Genomic DNA, 24,323 nt, shown 5'->3' with positions numbered 1-24,323 from the left:
CTGCTGTGAGTGACAACCACTAATCCCCGAGTAATTGAGTAAATATTCCTGAAGAAGTATGGATGAAAAGATCTGAAAGATATGGGTTGCTCTGAGACATAGGAGGAGTGAAAGCTGAAGGGATGGAGGCAGAGGGGAAATTCTCCAGGTACAAAGAATAAACACTCAGCCTGGATGCTGTTATGAAATGTCCATCTCAGCAGCTAAAGGAACACCCTGGGTTTTGGTTTGGGGAGGTCGGGACACGCTGTCTTCTCACAGTGCTGCATCTTCCCACTCTTGCAGAGCCTAGTGACACCCCCTTTCCCATATACTGCTTTCCCTCACACATGGACCCCCAGAGAAAGGTGGTGGTAAGACCGCACTGAGACAGGATCTGGCCCTATCAAGCTAACCAGCACTTCGTACCCCAAACTCTGAATAAAACAGCAGACTTGGCAGTGAAAATGCCTTCCCCATGCATTACACTGCAAGGGTCAGCCTGTCATTCCTGGAAATGGTTAATTGCTAGCCTGCTTTGATCTCCTTGAAATCTAAATCAATTCACCTACTCACTATTTTGCAAAAAGGGCATACCTCAGCACTCAGAGCTTCCTGCACTCTTAGATATGTCTCCTGTCTCTCCATCACACCCTCCTCAGCTCTTAGGAGAATTGTACTTAATGGTAAAGGTGATGGACGGACTGGAGCATGGAGCCTAAAGAGCTATCATTTTATTTCACTAAGGGAGGAACTCTAGCTAAAGGCAAAAAAAAAGCCATTAAACTTGTTCAGGAGCAGAAAGCATGTAAGGTACAAGCAGCAAGGCATGAAATCTGGAAGTTTTCATGGGACTGAGCCCCTAGGACTGATTGGTTGATCACAGTCCCTCTGAATGCCTATCCTGATGCAAACATGAGGAGGACAGAGAACATATGGCTTGGTTTCAGTTATCTGCATGTAGTTCTCCAATGTCAACTGAAATGTTTTAGGATATCCTATCGGACTTCCAACTACTATCCAGAATGGCGTGGGTCTCACCTTGGTCCCGTGTCACATATACCAGTCTTCCCAGCACCTCTCCTACACCCCAGGTCACATGCACTGGTTCTAGACACCTCAGGGACCTGCCCTAAGGGCTGAGACCTCCACCTGGGGTGCACATACAAGGGAATTAATGGGGTTTTTCTTCTTAGTGTGCATGGCAGGGAATTGCAGGCAGCAGCCCAGGTGTGCATGGAGCTGGAGCACCCACACCTCCATCAGGAGGGGAGTGAGGCAGAGGAACCCACATTTCCAGGGAGGTTGTGCTTGTAACCCACGTGGCCTGAGGGGTGCATACAACTCAGTGGGGGTGTGTGGGTGAGCCAGGAATTTGGGCAATTAGTTAAAGAGAGGTGTTTAGAAAATTTTAGTTGTGTATTAGTGCTGTGTAAGTGTGTCTTATTGTGGTTTATCTGTTGTATTGCTAATATTGATTCTGAATATAAGTTGATTACTCATTAATTTTATGTCATTAATAAACCAATAAACCACTCTTATCCTGGTTTGATTTAAAATGCGTGAACTGAGAAGATTTTCTTCTCCCTTTTCTTTACAGTCAGTGAGGTCTGGAGAAAGACTTAACCGAGAGGGTGGTCAGGCACTGGAAAAGGGCAGTGGTCATGGCACTGAGCCTGCCGGAGTTCAAGAAGCACTTGGACAACAGTCTCAAACAGATGGTCTGTTTTTTGGGTGGTCCTCTGTGGAGCCAGGAGATGGACTTATTGATCCCTGTGGGTCCCTTATGACTTGGGATATTCTATAATTCAACCCATCCTGCCGTCAACAGTGCATGCTCATCTCCCTCGGTCTCCCTCAGTTCTACTGATGGCATTGTCCACAGATGCCATGACTTGTAAAAGTAATGTAGGCAGATAGTTCTTGCAAAAAAAAAAAAAAAAAAAGACAACATTCCACATTTAGATATCTAAATCTCAAACTGAGTCATCTACATCTAGCTGTCTGAAAATTAGTTCTAAGCTTGTTGCTGATACTCTAGGCAAAAGGAGGTTTTGCTAGTGGATCATTCATCTGAGTCTAAAACAGGCATCTAAGCTCAGAGGAACTGCCTTCTCCGGAACTGCCTTCTCCAAGGACCTGTCTCTCTCTGTGAGATACATGTAGGGGATTTATTTGGCTAGGCTAGAGGACATGCCTTGGACTGGGTAGCCCTAGTACCTGACTGGGTGAAGCAGAGCGTAATTGAATGGACGGCACAGACTGACAGGTAACATTCATTGACCACGCCAAGGTGAACTGCAAAATTCTTTTTATTTACTTGAGTGTCTCTGCCTCACTCTGCTTTAACTGCTACTACCACTGCAAGGAGGTAGAGAAATAAAATAAACTCATTTGTATGCAGGAAAACAGGGATGGGTGACAAGTGAGGGGGCTGATGATGCCTTTGGCACATTAACAAATAAACGGTCTTTTAAACTATGTTTGGCAAAGCCTGGGCCTCCAGTAAGTACTGATGCCTGTTTCTCATCATGTATGCTAAGTTAATAGTTAGCCTCTCCTACACGCTGTTTTGGCCTACGGTAATACATTTTAAATGTTCTTTCATTACTTAAAGGAATAGGTTAGAACATAATAGCATGTTTCTCTTTTGGGCAACACAATTAACCTTTCCTGGAACAACAGAGTGTGTGTTATAACATTTAATGGCAAAATCAATACATTATTTTCTTGTATTATATTTATATGTGCTGTTTTGCCAAAGCATCTAAGCATTGAAAAAAGTGATTTTTCTCATGGAGGAGATTTGCAGTTTCCCATCACATCATCTCTCTTTTCTTCTTGGACTTGAAACACAGTGTCTGAATACAAATACAGCATTTTGATAATTCTGTATGTTTGACTCAGGACTACTTACCAAACCGTAAGTCTTTCATTTGCTGAGTCCCACCAAACACTTAATCTCCTTTCTTCTTCTTCCATTATGAGCACCAGATTTTGTCATTTCCAGCCTTTTTGATTCTTACCCCATCAAAGCCTTCACAAACAGTAAAGTCTGAACCCCCTAATAATATTTATCACTCCTTTTCATAGTCTGAATAGTTACTGGAAACTTTGCAAAAAAAGGGGAAATTTTGCTGAGTCAGCAAACTGGGTTTGGAAACACTCAGTATAATAGTATGAAAGTTCATCACAAGTCTTTATTAAAAAGTCTAAAATGTTGCTCTACTTAGCAAGAGTAAATTAAACTTAGTTGTTTGACCTAGTGAACCACTGCCTACATCCATATGTAGTATGGCTTTAGGGAATAGCCCTATCTTCTATTCACTATTAAAAAGCCTTTATTTAAGTAGTGGAGAAGAATTTTCAGACAAATACTGTATTACTAAAATCTCCTTGTATCAGGTAAATTACTTGTATGTTCATTTTGAATATACAAAATCATTTTAATATACAAGAATGAGCCCCATTGACCTGAAAAAGAGATCTTTGGGGAAAAAATAAATTATAGTGTTTTGCCTTGATGTGTTTAAAATTAAAACAATTGACTTTTACAGTTTCAAGTGATAGTTCAGTTCAAAATTTGCCTGGATTTAATTTTAAAAGCATAAAAGGACCCACTCTTAACATGAAAACGATCATTTTGTTTGTTCTGAAATAACTGCAAAAACTTTCAAAACTTACTTCAAACAGCAAACCAAGAGGAGGGATGAGCCCTCCAGGCTGCAGAACTCGTGCACATTTTTCTTCATTTGATGATTTCGTAAGCACTTTTCATCAAGATGTGATTGCTGCAGATGCTTCTTGGGGTGCTGCAGCTTCTGCCCTGATTGGACAACTGCAGCCTTTTAAACAAGAGCAAGTAATGATCGGCAGACTTGTCCTGTTTAGGCAAAATTACTTCCCTGCCCTTCCTCAGGATCCTCGTACACTCCCAATGTGATGCTTCTGATCTCAGAAATGGATGGAATGGTTTGTAAAGGAGTATTCAAGCACTCTGGCCCTCAGTGGGACAGATTTTATTCCTGAATAATAGCCATTTCTGCACTCTGATCGCTAAATACCAAGTATATGAGCAAAAACAGTCTGAAGAGCCCTTTGGGATGAGAGAAATAGCTGTGGAGTCATTTGTTTTGTTTTGTTTTGTTGTGTATTTTTGTTGTTGTTGTTTTTGTTTTCGTTTTTTTCCCTTATCAAATATCTTGGTTCTCCAGGACACCAATGAAATGGTGCATCTCTTTACTGGGATTTATTTTTCTACATGTGACTGTGAGAATCCAACCTTTCAGCCTGGTGATGCCGGTAGCTCTGTAGCCTGATGCTCATAATGCAGCCACATTGCTTTTCCAGACACCGGAGTAGCATCAGCCCATCTCCAATTCCACATTAGTCTGAAAACTGTGGCAGAAAATACTCCTGAAAAGGAGCAGAACTAAAGGTGAAAAAAAATTATATTTGTATTTAGACTAATGAGGAGAACAAATTCCTGCAATACTCAGACTGGTGTAGGAGCCACATCTCCAAGAGTATATTAAAACCTTGGGAGGAACTTTTTGCTCAGACCAGGGACTTCTTTAGCCCAATGCCATGTTTGCACCAGTGGCTAACAGCAGGTACTCAGGAAAAGGTGAGGGACAGAGCATGCAGACAGAAAGTTTCTCTCTGGGTATACCAAAACTTCCATACTTCTGCAGCCTGAAGCTTGCATGCCCAGAGCTAATAGCTTTGGATTTAGCAGCCCAAACTCTGTCCCATCAGAGGACATCACCTTCTTTACAGCCCCAGCTCTGCCCTGCTGCAATGCACAGGCAGGCTCAGTTCCCCACGGTGCTGAGCAAGCTCCACTCTCACCGAGGTGGGAAGAAGGGAATTGCGTTCAGGCATTTACATTCACCTGGGAAATGCCCTATTTCTGGTACTGTGGCAGAAATTCCCACTTTGAATGTTCCATGGGGCAAAAATTGTAAGTAATTAGAGAGTAAATTTATTCCCTGGGACTGAGCGTGCTCAGCTCATTCTGCAAAGAAACTGGTTCCTCTTGCATAGCTCTGAACATTTCCTAGAACTTCACTTGCCCCCCTCCCTCCCCCCAAAAAAGGGAGATGAAACTCTGATTTATTAAAGATGTTAGGGTAAGACAAGGAATTAAAACCTAATTCCCCAGTTCATGAACTAGAACTGCCAAAGCTCTAACAATTCAGAACATTGATAAAGAAGTTTTAAAAGAATGAAGAGAAAAAAACATTGTTTCTAGTTCATAAACAGAAAGGCAACCTATTTGACACAAAGCCCCTGATCTAAATTAATTTTTCATCTTTCAGTAGTTTTATTTCTTGGGAATAAATTGTTTTCTCTGTTAATGGACCTGAGCATGTTTCCTCAGCAGCAGAATAAATATCTGCAGATACACCTCGTAGGAGCTTTTGAATTGCAGCATTTTTATTTACTACAAAAGTTTTTTCTCTGCTTCCAGGAGAAATCCTGGCTGAGAATCTGATAAAATAAGGTAAGACATGAGCCTTGCTCTTACTGGATCGTGTCTCGCAGGTTTTCTGCCAAAGAGAGACAGAGGGTGGCTCCCCCTCAGGAAAGCCAGGATGTGGCCAGGGTGCGTAGCTGGGGGCCACAGCGGTGTCCCATGTCCCTTGGTGCCACCACTGTCTTTGACTACCAAGACCATTCTGCTAGAGAAATTGCTGTCCTGACTCCTTCCTCTTTCCTCCTCTGCAAGGTCAGGTCTCATCAACGTGCTACCACCTTGCCTGCCCCCTTTCTAAAGCATGATTTCAGCATTAGACCTTCCTGCCCCGTCCATCAGCCTCTGTGCCAGTGTCTGTGCTTTGCACGTGCTTTGCAAAGCCAGCAGCAGTGCATGAGCACCGGGCAGAAATCCCAGTGGTTATCTGCTGTGCTGGGTTGGCTGGAGCCCCATAAAACATCCCACTGATAGAGCTGTCAGGGCTACTTACGCTCAGTGGGTTTAATCAGGGGATGTAGCCTGCAGCCACAAGCTGAGACGCTCTGTGCTCTGTGCTGTAGCACAGCGGAGGTGAGGGATGTTCACCGAGTCACACTTCTGCTGGTGTGAGGCATGGTATAAAAACATCATGCAGGGACAGAAAATCCCACAGCTAGGCACATAGACAAGCACAACAAACCACGCTAACAGCCCAAACCAGCACCTGGAGCATCCAGAGGAAGGTCCTAAATGTTAAAGGATAAAAAGAAGCTATCACATGGGCCTTGTACTCTCCAAGGAGATCCCCTTGTTCCCATTATTATAATCCCCAGGATGATAATTAAGTGGGCATAATGCCAGAAAGGTATTTTATAGGTACTTTTTTGTGTGAGCATGCAGGACCAAGAAGAGATTCAGAGCAACGATAGCAGTGTGAAAATGCTGCTGTGATCCATTAGATGGTGAGAGTTAGATTTAATACACAGCTATAATCCAGTAAGCACATAAGATTCCATGGATTTAAAATAGAATATCTTCAGGGTTTTCATAATAAATTTAATACTTCAAAGAGACATTGACTAATGGCTTTCAGATATTATAAGGCAGACTCTTCCCTATAGGAAATCAATTAAAGCTGAATCTTATTGATTTTAACCCATTTCTCCATGTAGTTAAAAACAGGCTTTGAACTCTCTTTGGATGTAGCACCGACAGTCTATTCTCTTCCATGGCTGTGGTAGAAATAATTTCTAAATCAGATCAGATGAAGGAAAGGAAATATTACCCCATTGTTTCCTCAGTTTTAAAATCAACACTCCTTCTTCTGTGTAATCTGTTTGTGGGGAAGCAAGATAAATTCCAGGTAACTCAAACACTGAAAGCTGGGAACAGGTATAATTTGCACATGCATAAACCCTGAGAGCTGAAATGGGACCGGAGTGACAAATAGACATGGCTTTGACTCTCTGCAGTGAGAGGAAAGTAATTTCTAGCCACCAACCAGCATTTGCTGGTACAGAGTGAAGAACAGAGCTGAATCTTCCTAAAAAGCATGCTCAAGGCCTGGCATTTCTATCAGTTTCATAAGGTTTTTTTTTTCCTCAGCAGGTTTAACAATAACTCAGTCCAAATAGCTTCACTAGATGAAGTGGTGACTACTTCTAAGCTGTGGAGGTTTACTTCCCTTAAATACTGATATCTACAGATGAGCTGGACATTGAGCTTGAAAGAAAAAAGAAATTACCAGGAATCACCAATTCTGCAGGATAATTCACCTGATCTGTACTTGGCATTTTAAGGTAGGTAGTTTGCATTGTGTTAAGCTCCATTTCTCTCCTTTGACCATACAAGTTGCACCACCAATTAGTGCAAATATAGATGTACACTGCAGATATCTCAGGCTGGACAGATTAATGCCACCCCATGTACCTGCATGGAGGGGAAACCTTAATCTCATTGACAACGGCATAATAAGATTTTGCAGCTGGAAGCTGAAGACAGATAAATTCAGATAAGGGATAAGTCAGAAAATTCGTCACCATTTAGTTAATTAGAACAATTTAGATCAGTAGGTTGTGAATTCACCATCACCCGAAGAGCTTAAATAAAGTCTGGATTATAAATTATGCTCCACCTCAGTGACAAGCTATGGAGAGAGGCAGAAATTGCTGTGGGAGGGAGGGAGGCTTGGGCATCTGTTGTGTCAGAAAGCCACTGTGTGAACGGTTTCTTCTGGAGTTCAGATATGCTATTCTTCCCGCTCCAGTTCACACTGAAAATTGCATCAGAGCAAGCACCATGCTGATCTGATCTGGCTTCAGTAGCATATTGTAGTCAGTGGGGAGGCGAGGATGAAACAGCATCTGATGCAGCCAGCAGTTTATTTGGCCCTTGCCTTCATCCCCCCGTGCAGTCTCGTGCTCAGGTCTCCTGGCTGAGGCTCTGGGAGAGCTGCCCTGTGCAAACCCTCTGTATTTCTGGCTCTCTTTGGATTATGATTACCCTGTGCTGCCTGTAACTGGCAAACCACCATCCTGGATCAGCAACGTCCAGAAAGACGTAAAAAATGCCTTCCAGAAAGCTGGGGCTGATCAAAACATTCATAGAAGGACCGAGGCACAGATCTTCTGGCTCGCAGTAGGACCAGGCAGAAGCAGTAGCTCACTTGTAAGGTAGCGTGGCCACGTGTGAAGCTTAGCATTTCAATACCATTTAGGACAGAAAGCAACTAGCTGAGCGTACCTGCTGTGTATCTCGGCATCGGGACAGCCAGCGCAACAGAAATCAGAGTAACAGCCAGAGCAGGAAGCCAAGGTCTTTAAGTCCAGCTGAGCTTTGCTTAGCACAAGACCCAAGAACGAGCAGAACAAAGATGATGTAAAACTCTTTTGTTCCCTCAGCAAACTGAGGGACTATTGGCTCCTTCCCATGTATTAGAGCACTTCAGGCCAATTCTCATTTACATCGGCAGAAAAGGGCTCTCTGGCCCGCTTTGCCAGCTGACTGGATGCGCTGGCAGAGGATGGATGGTTGATCCAGACACCCTCGCTGGCAGCTCTGAGGACAAAGCAGGAACAGATGCCACGTCCTTCTCCCAGTGGAGAGAGGACTGCGGATCTGTCTCGTCGCTCTTGAAACTTTGGAAACAAAATCAGCATTGGAAATAAATTCCAGAAGCCATTAATCTGTCTCGCTTCTGACATGAAAGGATAAAATATAGATCTGTCCAAAAAAACCCACCACCCTGTGAGCAGTATATTTTCATTTTCCAAATTACTGAAAGAACAGAGCATGAATCCTCATCTGTCAGCCTAACAAAATATTTTATTTTCCCTATGAAGGAGAAGTGAACATAAGATAATGCCATAAGTAAACGGTAGAGATGAACTGCAATGTGCCACGGCCATCAAAAGAGCCCACTGATATCTACTAGTAATGAGAAAATTTCATCAGACTTTTCTTTTTTTTCTTCTTTATCAAATTATTAGGGCATTACACTCCAAGAAGTCTGCACAGGAGGTTGAAGAGGTGCACACTGCCCAGCCTCCTGGGGGACAGCGCCTGGGATGGTACGCAGCGGGATGCAAAATCGTCCTTCCTGGTTCTGTGTCTTTCATTTAAAGATCTTAAAATGCTTTTTTCTCAAGAGAAAATAAACATTGCTGTGTTCCTGATAGATAAATATTAGCACAGTGCCTAGAAGTAGGCAAACATGACTCTTTGCAGGCATCTAACTACAGCAGTATTCAGTGAAGGGCGTAAAAAAATGCAGGTTAAGGTGCCAAAATCTGACTTAGAACAAAAAGCCTCCTGTCTACAGGTGGTCATATTTGTGGAAGTCATAGACATTAAATAAAAAGAAGCAGAAGATGGGAAACCAAAGTGTAAGCAAATTAATATATAAACAAGTTAGGCATTTTCTCACTTAAAACGGTAAATGAAAGGCAGAGGGAATTAATTTAAAAACAAAAAAATGTGAAGAAGAATAAAGAGGAGTAGGAAGGAGGACAGTCACAGTTCATCATGTCCAGCCTTGGATCACAGACACCGACCATAAGGCAACATGTCTGCAAGGTGCCTGAAGGAGGATGGAGTGGGTGGTGTGGCCAAATCTGGATTTCTTTAAGGCGTAGCCCTAACCTTACATGCTCTGACTTTCAGAGGCGAACTCAGAAGAAAAGCTGGATGCCAGATATCCCCAGTGGAGCCATCTCTGACCAGTTCTGCCTCTGTGGAAGGACTGAACCTGGCTTGGTGCAGAGTCCTATAGCCTCCCCATGCTGTAAGCGGGGCCCCATAATTATGCGGAGTCACTCACCCAAGCAAATCCCAGCTCATGTGCCCCTACCCCAGCCCACCTGGCACCAGGGCTGCCCATGGAGGAGCTCACGTCCAGCACGTCCACCTGATATTGGCTGCAGGAGATGGTGGCCCTGGGCAAGGACACTCCTTCATGTCCCCCCATTGCCCTAGACACATACCCAGACACATCTCCCCAGCAAACATGCACCTACAGCCACGCAGGGGCCAGCGAGGCTCCCACTCCCCCAGCCCTGGTGAAGCCTGGCAGCAGCAGCTCTCTGGAGATGCCCAAGGTGAGGGCATCCCTACAGGGTCAGCACAAGTGGCTGGTGGGAGGGAGGCTGCAATCTGACACAAGGTGTCCTCTGTGGGGCAAGGTCTGAGATGATGCAGACTGGCACAAATGGCACAAATAAGCCGTGGAGCAATCCCGCCAGCCATGTGCAAGCAGCCAGCTGTACCATATATTACTTTAGGTCTTTATATGATGTATGTGAGAATGTTCTGCAGTGGGATGCTTTTCTGCCCTTCTTCCTTTGCACATTGTGCTTCCCGTCCTGTCTTCTGTAATCCTCATGCCAAGAACAAGGGAACCCTGCAGTGAGGTGATTGCATTACTTTTTTCTTCTTCTTCTTGAGTGGGTGCCATGCTGTGAAGACAGGAGCGGCTCAGCATACCTGCCTGTAAGGGATAAAATCAACATTTCTGAGATTCTCGTTCTGGCTGCCCTCCATGCACAGACTGACTCCTGAAGCAGATGTAAATATTCATTTCTTGTGCGTGTTAGTAGGGCAGTGAATATTCCTCTCCCAATATATCATCCATATTAAAACATTTGCATATAAATATAATCCAGAAATGCATCTAGAGTGATGGTATCCTAAAATTAGCAAGAGAAATTAAAATCTACTTTCATTTCCTGCAATGAACTACTTGCACCTTTTCTCCCTGTGATTCCTGCTTTGATTTTACATAAGTTTGCACAAAGAATATTCAGACTCAAAAGGTGCAGAAAGATCTTCCATGACTCTTTTTTCCTTGGTGGGGTCACTTTTTCACTCTTCCTTCTCTGCTGTATTCACCTCCACTGCCCTTGACCGAAGGGTCTGAGAGAAGAACAGGAATGAGACTTGTGCCCCCTGTTCTCTGATCCCATCAGCCCCCATATTGGAGGAAGCCTTTATTATGCAGTGAAAATAAATGAGCAAGAATCTTCCAAATCCTTAATTGAGCAAGGGGAATGTTGCAATCCTCTATGAAGGAAAGGGAATATATTGCAATATTTTAGTGGACTACTAAGGGGGAAGGAAGGAAAGAGACTAATTTCCAGCAAGGTAAATTGGGAATGTCCTTAATGTAGCAACAAAACCTCTTGTAGGAGGAAGAAAGGGCATCAGCTGGTCATTTAGTCCTCATTGCTCACAACTGGCTCCTGCACAAGGGTGGGCAATAATGATGTAGGAAGGACAGGGTGTAAGATGCAGCAGCTTCCTTCAGTGTTATAGAAGTTAGCAACTGATTCTCATCTCTGGGGGCTCAGGGCTAAAATATCAGTCCTTTTGGTGTAAGAGGAAAAAGCAAATGATCACACCCAGCTGCCTGGAGCATCCTACAGGATGTCTTTACAGCCAGCTCCTGATTCTCCAGCACAAGGAAGAAATAACTGATGGAGGAAAAAGAGGGTGAAAGTGACAGCCTGAGTGGTGAGAAGAGACACTGTGTGTCTGCCAGGCAAAGTGGCACCTGGGTGAGCAGAGACCACAGGGCTGAGGAGTCCCTGTGGTGTGGATAGGCCAGGCTGCCCCAGTGCCCCTCCAGAGGTCCACCTGGCCTTGTCGGTCAGGCTGGGTGTTTCAGCAGCCTCAGCAAGGTTGATCCAGCCCTGAGAAATGAAGAGCTGGTGTCTGATTTGAGGGCCATGAAATGGAGCCTTTCTGGTGTCATCTCAAAAAGGGGCTGCAGACTAAGCAGTGCACCCCAAAGACCCACAATCTGTTAAACAAAGGCGTCCAAACTCAAGGTATGTCCCCTGGTAGGCAAAATCACTTCTTTGAAATTAAAAGGTTAATTTTATCAGGGTGGAACAAAGCAGACTGAACCTAAAGGCAGGATTTTTTTCTGAACACATGACAACCTATTAACATGGCTTGTGGTTCGACCACATCTCCATTTCACGTTGATCTAACGCCGAGCACGATGCCAAGTTGTTCTTGCAAACCAGAAAGTCAGAGGGCCTGTAACTTTCATGCAGAAAGCTCTTTAGCAGCTGAACAGTTAAAGATTATGTACGCTGTGTTTTCCTGCCTTTCACATTCCTCATTCATAATGTATGAGTGAGATCATTAAAAGCAACATATTGGCTGATAGCATCACAGCTGCTACCTAACTGCAACACTTCATAGCAAGGAATAATATTACCCTTCTCTTACGTATGTGTTCAGAAAGGGAAAGAAAGAGACTTGTAGCTGCAAGAAGAACAGTGTAAAATGTTTAACCTCACAGAAAAAGCTTCACGTGTTGGGCAATTACAGATTTGCTGGGAATGTTCTCAAAATGAATAAAAAGCATTAATCTCCTTTTGTCAACCCTCTTCGCCCTTCGCATGTTTCGCAATATGGCAGTATATTTTTTCCCCCTCACAAAATCAATATCACATTAACTTCCCTAATAAAAAAAGATTAACTCCTATAGTGAATGGGAAACTTCATCTCCATCCAGGGAATTTTAAACTCTCCGGACCCTGACTGTTTAGAGACACAATTATGATTATTTCAAGCCGAGGATGGGTTATGTCAGTCTTATCAAAGGGAGAGAAAGATTGTCTTACGGCTTCCAGACGTAAGCTCTGTGGTTGCTGTTTGCATTTGTAGGCTGTCCTGGGAGCTCATCTGGTTAAATAGATTAAATAAAAGTGCATTTAAGTTGACAAAGAGGAACTCTTTCCACTGAAGAAAGGCACTTCCCATTTTTCGTGGGTTATCTGAGCCTTTACAAACCTTGGGCCAATGTTCTTCTCTACATTTGAAGGAGAAGAATGAAAAGAATCTGTTATATAAAGCTGGCTTTTGATTTCCAAGTATCTTATTATATATCCTTTCCTGAAGGAGATGCTAGTTCTTTATAAATCACATGCCACCTCTAACAGCTTCTTTGCACCACAATTCTGAGTTTTGGGAGCAAAGAAAAAAAAAAGCCAACTACAAACTTCCATGAAAAATGAATTGGCTCTTTGAAAGAGAGGGCTTTCCTTCTGGGCATGCAGCAACAACTCTGAACATTACCAGCTAATCCCCAGATGGCTGGTCTCACCCTGACCCATGGCTGAATTTGCACAGATCTGCCCTATTCTGCTGTCATGATCTCTCCTTCACCTCACGCCAGGCTTTGCACCACGGTCACCCTTCTGACAGCAGTCGAGATGTTTCTGGCTTGTGCTGCTGCAAAAGCAGAATGGGGCCCTGCGGGTTCATTATTCTCACGCTTTGAATCAAGTAGCTAAAGCTGGGGTGAAAGACTTCCTTCTGTTGCAAAGTCATAATTTGTTTTGAGCGTGGTGCATGAAACAGACAGGAGAACATGGTCCTTCCCAAAAATCTTCACTGAGGTTTTAATTGTGTCTCAGAGGAATAAATGAAGAGGTTTTGCCTTCTTCATACCCCCTTTCTTCCTCTGGTAACAGCTTGTTTTTTACCAACATCACTTATGGCTTCTTTTACAATTTCTGTCCTCTGACAGAAGCCCTCTGTTGCCCTTTCCTACTCAATAATGGATGGACACCTTTAAAGTTGCAAGTATTTGCACTTATAAGCTCACCCAGGCAAGAGATACAAGAAACGTGACTTATCTAAACAGCAGCCTGGGGACCAAGCAAGTCACACAAACCACTTCGCCTCTCCTCTGCCTGAGGGAGGGAAGGGAACAGAGCCTTGCATCAGTTTTCCTGTTGTATCTTCCCAAACTCCTGCAGGAAAGGTAACAGAGAAACTCTGAAGTCTCGGAGAAGTTGCATCAGGTATGTCCAGGTAATCCAGATGCACCTGAGCTTGTCACCTTTCCTAGCCAGTGGAAATAAAAGGGCATTTTGAGGATGCCATTTATTTAGTCATAAGGTAGGTGCCCAGAGCAGGCCAGGTGGATCACTCTCTCCCTAAAAGTGCCAGTTTCTCTCCATGGAGCTGTGGTCAGTGTCTCTAAGGGGGACTTGCAAATGTATCTGGGGGCAGAACAAGGTGTTCACGAGCTTGGCTACAGCCTCCTAGGGAAACCATAAGAGCTCCCAATCTTGGGTTCTTGCCAAGTTCCTTGCCAAGATTCACATGGACATGGAATAGTTATTCTTTGAGTAACTGGCTAAAGCCAGAGTTGAATTTAAGAATGTAACAAGGAACAGGCATTACAAGTGGTCAGAAGAAAGCACTCATGGTTCCTCTTTGGGGTCCCTGGAAAGCAGCTCTGCAGCACAGCCATGTGCTGTCTCCAGAGGCTCTGCCCTTGCTTCCAGCCAGGCTCACACCAGAGAGAACATTTTCCAAAAGCTGCCACACACTCTTAAAATTCCCACTAATCCCAAAGTCAATAAAAGACTGAAGCAGTGAAAAATCAAGCAGTGCAGTGGATAGCTTTTATATGCTTGGTGTCCACAGAGGAGAGGACCCTTACCTGGGGATGGTAAGGCCTCTCAGAGGAAGGTTCAAAGCAACCAATACTCTGAGCAGGCAACTACCTTGAACCTGACAATAAGGAAACAATGAGGAAAAGGACAAATAATGAATCCCCTTTCCCGTGCTCTACTGGGGCTACTGGCTTGGGCTCCAGATGCCAGAGAATTTTCCTGAGGGCTTCTTCTATTCAAAGAGCAGAACAGAGTTCTCTTTTTTTGTGCTAAAACACAACTTGGAAAGGGTCACTGTCTGGACTTTTATATCATGGCATGGCATAGAATAGAACAGAACAGAACAGAACAGAAGACATCAACCATGGGGAAACACTGCTTTTGAGTCCTCAAAGGCCTTCAGCATACAAGAGAACATGCTGATGAGTGTTGTTAATGTCTTCTCTGGACAAGCATTTTCATGAGCAACAGGCAAGTTAAAGTTAGAAGAAAAATAAGTATCTTTGGGGCTGGCTGCTGTCAGGGGTAGTGCAGTGGGACAGGGGTGTTCAGATGCAGAGCTGGGGGACTTCCTATGCTTAACCTCCATCACATGCCTGGCTTTATTTCCTCATCTTGGAGGTGGCTTTCGTTTCTTAAAGTGGAAGAACTTAGCACTGTAGAATATGTACAAACTGTTCCCACAAACAAACTTCAGAAAGTAAATAAATAAAACAAACAATCAACAAATAAATAAAAACCAAGCCAAACCAACCAACCAACCAACCAACTGAAACAACAGCCATTTCAGAGCATGAGAGAGCTACATGGCTTTAGGATTTTAGGTTTGTAAAGTGGAAACTCTAGGAAAAAAAAAAAAAAAAAAAAAAAAAGTTCACTTCAAAAAATATGAATAAGTAATACCCATGGAAAAAGAGATATGAAATATTCTGCTCCCAGGCTGAGTCCTTTGAATTCCAAATTTAACTGGGAAGGGATCTTTTCCAGCAAAATCTGAAATCCCCTGAAACTGGGAACTGCTGACACAGTGTGCATGCAGTCTCAGTAGTGCCAGTGGGCACAGCTGCAAAAAAAAACAACATGGCAGATATTCATGAAAAAGTCCTCCTTTTTCTCTTTCCTCACTCAGGCAAGCATCAGAAGATTTTGAAATGTAAAACACATTCCTATGTGACAATGAAAGAAAAATCACTTAGAAGAAGACAAGGAGGAATTGAAGTTACTCACTCAAACAAGTCAGGCTGACAAATTGCTTCTGCTGTCTCCATTCATCCACATAATGGCTCTCCCATTCCCTGGCCAGTTATAGAAGAATAATTATCTCTTTCAGATCAGCTGCCTTGGCTTCATCATAAATCAATTCTTTCCTCCCCCCTTGCACTACCACTCCCTCCTTCCCCATTTTTATCAGCGCATCATTCCCATAAGCCTTTCCAAGTCCAGCTTTTGATTGACTACATGGATTTGATGACCAAAGCTTTCTCTGACCTCACCATTTTTGTCACTCAACCCAAAGGCCTTATTTTCCTGATGTAGCTGAGCAAGTTCACGTGTGTATTCGCAATGAGTTCACAGAGCTCAGAGGAGATGAAGCTGTTCATCCGATGTAAAGGACATCATGAGAAAAAAGAAGCTGACCTGAGCCTGACTTTGCAAGGGGAAATTTTCAAAGCTCCATGTACATTTCTTCGACATTTTCAAAGCTCCATGTACATTTCTTAGTGCTAAAAAAAGACACACAGCCCCTCTAGCAAAGCATTTATGCTTGTTTGTAGTCTCATTAAAGATGTAAGGTCATCACAGTATGAAAAGAGAGAAGCTGTACCTGAGAAAAGCATGCAAGTTTAAGATCACTGCTGATGCTGGGTGTTAGCATGGTGACTGGACAGCATCAAGCTTGGAATGGACTTGCCTAAAATGGGCAAACCTCTGCTATAATTAACAACTAACTAACAATTAACTAATATTGAGCAGGATATGAAGGTTGTACCTAGCTACCATGGGACAGATGCTGTGCCAGGACCAGGAACATCTCTGCTTGTCTTCTAGATATTGCTGACCCTCAGCTCCACTCCCCTTGGCCAGTTCTACACCGGATATCACCCTGGTGGTCCTCTACTTCTGCCACCCCCAATCACTCGGTATGTGCAAAGAGATGCTTTGAACTCCTCCTTCTGGCTGGTTTAATCATTCCAGCCAACTGATACCTTCCCACTTTGTCTGCTGACCTCTCACTCCCATTAGCCTCAAGCCTTCAGCAGCTGAACCGTGGCTCTGATGGAGTCAATGCTGAAAATCACAGGCTCCCAAAAGCCCCAATTTCACTGGAGCTGTCATCAGAACAAACAGCCGGAGGGCTGAATGCCCCAGTGATGGACAGAGTGTCTTCGTGCTGAAATGTCTTTTTGTGCACAGTCCATTGGTTTTGTATGATTCTGTATTAAAAGCTCTTATCCATTTTTCTGTCTACTATTGTGTAAGATTTTTTAGTGTTATTGCAGTCCCTTGGATACTTAAAAGTTTTAAAAGGCCTTTTTAATGCAATAAATGAGCTGGTCAAAATTCCATAATTTGCTGATGAGAAACAAGAAAAAAAAATACCCAGAGAAGTCATTGTGTATTTCCCTTCTTCTCTCTTATATCTCATTCAGTTTTCCTGAAGTGTATATGGCAGAGCAGAGTTTTTTCTCATGCCATCCTGCCTGACAAAACTGAATAGAAATAGAACTCTTAGGGGGGCCTCATGAAAATAATGCTGGATGTACTCAGAAGAAAATTTCATATACCATTCTAATATTTAAAACCCCAGAAGCCAAATGGCCTCAGCAGTGTCAGGATTTTTCCTTCTTTTATTTACACATTCTGATTCTCAGAAATGTAATAAAATAAGCTTGACACCCTACTTGGGCAAGATCTATGAAAAATAAACTCCCACTTCTGAGGTATGAGCATCCAAAAAAATAAAAATAATAATAAAAAAAGGACATATATATTAACCTTTACAATGACAACAGTCTGCATACAGTGGTTTGGGTGTATTTGTGTTCTGCAGCCAAATGCTGCAAGCCTTATTCTGAGAGTTTAGGGGATTTCAGCTTTGTCAAAGATCCTGAGACAAAGCCCATTGTTTATAAGGTGCATTGTCCTGTTTTAGGGCAAAATGCTGTTACTATATGGCACAACCTTCAGACTCCAGGAAGACTTTTGCTTGAAAGAGAAAAGAAAACACAGAAACATCAAAGTGAGGCTGACAGACAGTGCCAAGTTCATTCACAGCATCTTGGCTTGCCCTTCCCTATCTGATTTCACGTGACCTCTTTCCATGGCATGGGCAGGGTGGGCTGAACCAGCACCAAGCTGTAATCAAGTGGAGTTCACCCAGTTCCCTGGGGAGCCCAGGGCAATTGCAGGCACAGGGAGGGGGATTCAAAAGGTCTTTGTGGAAAAGCAGAGACATAAGAGGTTAATGAGCCTACAGAGCTCTCCACAGCCATGCAATGAACTCCTCAAAGTCATATGCAAGTTTCTGCTGTGTATATTTGGTGCTGTTTCCTCTCTTCCCTGGCTCCTGTCTTGTTTAATTAGATGCCCCCTGCAAGAATAATAGGTAGACTCGTTGTGCTTGCAGGTAAGGCAGGAATAATTAAGTTAGTCACTATGCCTGAGTTTGCTCTGCACCCTAGATGCCAGGTTAAGGTTTGCTCCTGAAGTCTTTCCTCAAGCAAAACTCCCATCATGTCTGTGGTGTGCTGCATAGAGGGAGATTCACCCCAATGCAGGCACCTGCAAGATTTGGCTCTGCTTGATGCAGGCACTGGAGCTGCAAAATCAAGGCCTTTCTCACTGTAAAGCAGATGCTGCTGTGTCTGGGGTATGTGTGTGGCTGGGGTGCATGGCAGGACCCCAAACTAGTCAGGGTCCCATAGTGAAAATGCCCAGGCCTTCCCTTACATGGGGTCAAAGGAGCAGATAAGGCTTCTGAGCTCAGGAAAGCTGATACTTGGCTTCTGAAATAGAGAAAGTGCAAAGACACTCTGAAAATAGGAGGATTGACAGCCCCATCTCTCCCTCTACCCACTGCATCCTTCCTTCCAGGCATACACTCAGCCAAGTCCCCCTGTCCCTTGGAAAGTGCTTTTCCTTGCATCCTTTGACCCTCTTGCTGGAAAGAAATAATAAATAAATAAATAAAACAAAAAACCACCATGCAACCATGCAACACTCGCTACCGAGATATTATAGCTTCTATTTGTTCAGGAATACAGCTATGGTCTCTGAAGAGCTAAGATAAGCATCAGTATTATGGGAGACATGCCCTGCTTTGGGCTTTGACTTGATTTCTTGCAACAAAATGCCCATTTTCCATCAACTGTATAGGGATTTAATAGTCCAGACTGAGGTGCTCTGAATTAAAATTCAGTTTCGTGCCAAGAGCAAAGGAGAAACATACCACAAAGTGGGGAGCAAACACTGCAAATTCACATCTGCCATTGGTCTCCCACCCCTTCTGCAGAAAGCCAGTGGGTGTGATGCCATGGAATTGTCCTCAGCTTGTTGTAGGACAAATAAATTAGCCAGAAGGAGCACAGCCAATTATAAAGCAAGGAATTTGATTGATAAAGACACACTAATTGGGCAGAAATTTGGTGTTTGAATTCATGTGTCTTTTAAAGGCCTGTCAGAGGGTGGCACTGAATGCAAAACTGAACAGAAATTGCTACAGTCATGGATGGACAGGGACAGGTCTCCAGCTTAGCCCCAGGAGATGCCATCTTCATTGTTCCTGGCCACCTCAGCTACAGCAGGTGAGGGCTCTCAGACCTCTGTAAATCCTTCTTCCGTGCATGTTCCTGTTGCCACAGACTCTGCAATTTTGTGGTTTCATCTTCCCAGGGAGAGAATAAACATCCATTGCATTTTTATGAGCAATTTGTCAGTTCTGATTTTTAGCAGTAATGTTGGGATCTGACCTGCAGCTTTTAAATGTTTGAATGGGGAAAGGTTGGGGAATATAAGACTCTAGCATGATGCAACATAAGAATATCTGCAATTCTTAATGTGTCTAAGGAGCAAGGGTCCAGCTTTAGTTATGCAAAAGCAAATGTATAACACAGATGTATGTGTAAAGCATAGATGTATATGTATGACATATAGCATTGGTACAAGGAGCCATGCATTTCAGAAGATAAAAGGCCTGGCCAGTAATAAATAACTAAATGCATTTATCTGTCTCATTTAAAATAATAACCAAAAAGAAACAACTAATTTTGTTTACCCAGGTTTGCTAAGCAAGTCCATTCCACAAGTTATGAAACAAAGCTGATACTTAAAATTATGCTCTCTGCTCTACTGCAAAAGAACAATTAAGCCATAACTCTGCAATAGGATTGGGTGTACCAGACATATGTTCTTAATCTCAGATAAAAACAATATTTTTGGGAAGTGAGGGTGTTGATACAAATTCCTCCACAAGAAAAATACAAAACAAAACATTCTGTTTAGAGAGTTAGAGAGAGGGAAGAATAAATAGGATGTGAAAGAAAACCACCAACAGTTTAGCTAATGCTTTTGTGTAAAAACAATGAGAGCCAAGCCAGTCATATCTGTAAAAACTGGGCCTTGTGTAATTAAATACATTATTGAAAAAATTGCAGAAATGTCTACAATCTCTAAGAGAAATTGTGTGGTATACTGACTGGATGCTGGATCTTCATATGATAGGAGACCAGATGAGGTGGCCTCGTCACTCAGAGCTGGGCATGGAAAAGAAGCAGGACTCACTCCCCTCTTAAGTGTGAGGAGCTGATGGCTTAAGAGTTGGTGGCCACCTACGTAACAGGAAATAAAACAGGCTGAAGCCCCTTCCCTGTGTCTGAAACGTGGCACAGCTCAAGCCCTTGCAGTAAGTTTCTATGATGAAATTCTATGATTCCTCAAAAGACCCTCATAATGCTGCCTTTATTTAGGGAGAGGGGGGAAAAAAATAAAAGTCATTTTGCCTGGGGCAAGAGTGTGGGATTTGGTGTTTTGGTGTTTAGCCTGTAAGCAAGGGGAGGATGTTAAACTCATCCCTCACTCCCTCCCAGCCCAGGAAAGGATGTTTACATGCTTTATCATGCTACTTTCATATTTTATTTAACTGAAAAGTCCATAAAGTCCTCTTAAACAGAAACAAATATTTGAATAATTCATCTAAGAATAATTTCCGTTTCACTTCCAAATCTGCTGAAGTCAATATTGCCTGCTGCTGGGAGCTGGCAAAAGTACATGTGCTGCAGGGACCAGAGGAACAGCAAACACGAGACCATGTGTGCCTGCACCAAGCCTGCTCCTGCGCTGCATCCTCTGGCCTTGAAAATAAACCCTTCCTGCTCACACAGCACCGCAGGGCCAGCAGATGGACGGGAGGGAGCTTTTGGACTCTGCTCGTCTTCTCTGGTAGCACAGGTTAATTGTATTAACGCAGTCAACCATAGGGGAGAAGTCAAACTGGTCAATTCTGGACCCTCAGTGCTGTGCCTGTTCCTCAGACAGGCATAGGACTTCAGCATCACATTCATTCTGCACAGTTTGGGGTTATGAAGTATTCATTGTGTGTTGTGTGCCAGGAAAACTGAGTAACGAGGACTCTCTATGGCTATGTCATGGTTTGTGATGAAACTGTTATCAAATAGCAGCTTTCTAGGTATTTTCCTCAGTCTGATGAAAAATGTATATATTCTTTCAGCATTGGTTCCAGCTGCAAAATCTGTGTTTGCTGATTGAACCTGCAGTCTTCATTTGGGTTGTAGAGTTAAGTAACTCATAAGAGAAACAGTAGATATTTTACTTCAGGATAGAATGTACAATTTGCACCATCTCATAATTTATCTTGCTAAAGGCCAAAAATATGTAGATTTGGTGAAGTCTTGAAGAACCATGCATAATCCAGAATGCTCCAAGGAATGTGTGCATAGCATTACTTCTGTCCCATTTGTGATCTTGAATAGACAGATCTTATTTTTTGTGTTTCTTCCAACTGAGAAGTCAATGAAAGGGCATATCTTTCTACTAATTAGACTCCTAGAGATTTCCTCAACTCTTCAAGAACTACCAACCTTTATTTATTTATTTATTTATTTACATCCTTCTTCAATCACGGAAGGAGCCTTTGTGTCACCTTTTTTTTTTTTTTTTTTTTCTCTCCAGTGAAGTGATTATTGAAACATCTGATGATTTTGATCCTTTTCTTGTTGAGAAATCTTTCATACGATTAAGATAAACAGGCTTGTAAATTAAACAGATGATCAGACATCCTCTGTTCTAGAAGAAGGTGAGTGATAAAGTGTTTTCCCAAATGGCTTAATGACTTGGAGAAGAAAGATATTTGCCTATGATACAGTGTGAAAGAATAGGGCTTTCCTGGTGTCCTGCATAAGAACAACAAAACAAAAACTTCACACAGTTTAAAATCTTCTTGGTAAGATTCTGGGGATGAGAGGAGGGATGTGGAGAGGTAAGCCTAAGCTTAAGTGCTCAGAGAACCATGGGGTGCTTGTGGCATCGTGGCACTTGCTGAGAGCACACACAGAAGAGATGAACAGATGTCATCTTCTGATGGGTGCTTAGGCCTTGCAATAGCCTTGTAATACCACATTCTGCTAAAACTTCGTGTGATTTACAGCTTCATCCTGTTTCAGGAGCATTTTGGACACCGCTTGGAGCTTCACAGACAGGAAAATCTCCATCACCTCTGCCAGAGACTCTGACCACTGCCAGAGGTTGGGGACAGATGCTGCATGAGGATCTGCCTCTGCAAAAGCCATCAGTGTTAATCTGCATGAGCACTGCATCATTTTGGCAGAGCACGGCTCAGCACAGCCATGCTCCGGGACCATGCAGCTATAGGGACCATGCCTGTGTCCTTGCAGCAGGCCAGCAGCAGACCCGCAGAGGGAAGACGAGGGTCCTGAATCCCCATCCAGCACTCCATCGGCTGCTTTAACTTACCTTGTTTTCTACTCAAGTGCATGGTTATTTGTGTTCGTTGAAACAAATTGCATTACAATGTCTCTAACAGTATTTGTAAAACATCAGAACTCTGATTCATAAGCGTGATTGCCCTTTTATTTTTCAATTTGTGTTTCTTTCCTCCTGCATTCGACCTTCACACTTTAAATGTGCTTCATTAAGATATAAGAAAAAATAACTAGTGGCACCTTCTAGCCAAACAAAGGCTGCAGAAAACAACCAAAGCATTCAGAATATGAACATTATCAAAATATAAGTAAAAGAAAGTAGGACAGAAGCCAGATGGGCTGGGCTTCTCACTTTTAGGCTTTAGAAAGATTGAGGGTAGAAATCATAGAGAGGCTGGAGGGATCCTGCTGTTTTTTCTAGCCAAGACTCCCATTAGTGATAACCTTCATTTTTTTTTATATGCTCTGCCATGCAAAGTGACTCAGTCTGTGGCTACCATGTGTTCCTGGTCAGATAAAGACAAATTGCTGCAGTCATCAGCTAACTTTCCTCTTTGCTGCAACCTCCCTTCCTGGACAGGGGCACAAACCTCTACCTTCTCACAGTGCCTACAGCGTCGAGCCTGACATGCTCTTCTTTGGCATCTCAGCATGCTCGATTCCTCCTGTCTGGCAAAGATCAAAAGCAGACCCAAAGTGGCACTCAGCAGCTTATCAGACTTCAGCCAGGAGCCTGGGGGCTGCTGCTTCTTGCATTTATTGATATTCATATCTGTCGTCAGGGGACACAGGTGAAAGGTTGCTGTTCCACTAAGGTGTAGCTACTCATCTGGAGCTGACACAGCCCACAGAGCATGTTGCAGCCCTCCCTGCTGTCAGATGTGGCAGCAGGCTATCCCATCTCCCATTCTCTCTTTCCCTCCCAGCCTCGCTGTCAGTCATTCCTCGGACACTGCATTCAGACCAGCTCAGGAGGCAAACCAGGAGGAACAGAAGCAGACAGTATGCAATTTAGGATATGGTCAGTCTTTTCTCTTGAAGGCTGTTTGATCCCAGGGATGGACAGCCAGTATCTAAAACACCTTATTCTCTTAGAAGCACCATCTCAGCTTCTACTTTTTTTCCTCTGCCACGTGCAGAGTGACAGGTGTGTGACAAGGATGGGCTGTGACACCAGTCACGCTCCGGCGTCTGCCCTCAGAGCTATCCTTTGCCCACAGGGAGAAGCCTGGTGAACGTATTTAAGATGCTTGTGCACAGTTTCTGAAATAAGAGCAAATATCACCTCAAAAAGTAACTAAATATATATGTATATATGTCCCCCAGATATGCAACACAGATGTCAACATTCTCCCTTTCAGCATTAGGAACTTGGAGCTTGGTGAGTAAAAATCAGTGCAGTGCCATCGCTGCCAGCAGAGCTCTCCCAGCTGATGTGGCCCTCTCTTTACATGCTGCACGAGTACAGAAGCCCCGAGAAGAGGGACAGACCATCCTTGAAGGCTGCCACCACAGCCCTTACTCATCCTGGGCTTAGGCTGTCACTGTGAGTGATAATGAATGAACAAAATTATAGCTCTTGGTAACAGTACATATTTATGGGAAGGGGTTTTATTTTGGTCAATATTTCAATTAGACTCTTACCGCTGGAGGGAATGCAGATCAGGGAGGGGCTGCAGCAGAAGAAAGGAACATTGCCAGGTGCTGATTGATGTTTTATCGGGCTGTAATACTAGGAGCTTTTGCTTGCAAGAATCAAATGCGAGATCTCTCTCCCAGGGATTTATTTTGCTAGTACCTATGGGAACCGGCTGGGCTGGCTGCCTAGAGAAAAAGACAAAGCAAACTAGTCAGGAAGTTTATGGTGATTTAAGAGAGATGCTGATTAGTGATTCACATTTGTGTGAATAATAAAATAAATTTGGAGACTGTGAACAGTTGCTAGCATATTTCTCTATTGCTTCCCAAGGAAAAAAAAAAAAAAAAGAAAAAAAGAAAAAGAAAAAAAAAAAA

Source organism: Oxyura jamaicensis, chromosome 5 (assembly GCF_011077185.1).
Source record: "Oxyura jamaicensis isolate SHBP4307 breed ruddy duck chromosome 5, BPBGC_Ojam_1.0, whole genome shotgun sequence".
NCBI lineage: Eukaryota > Metazoa > Chordata > Aves > Anseriformes > Anatidae > Oxyura > Oxyura jamaicensis.
This window is presented reverse-complemented; position numbering follows the sequence as displayed.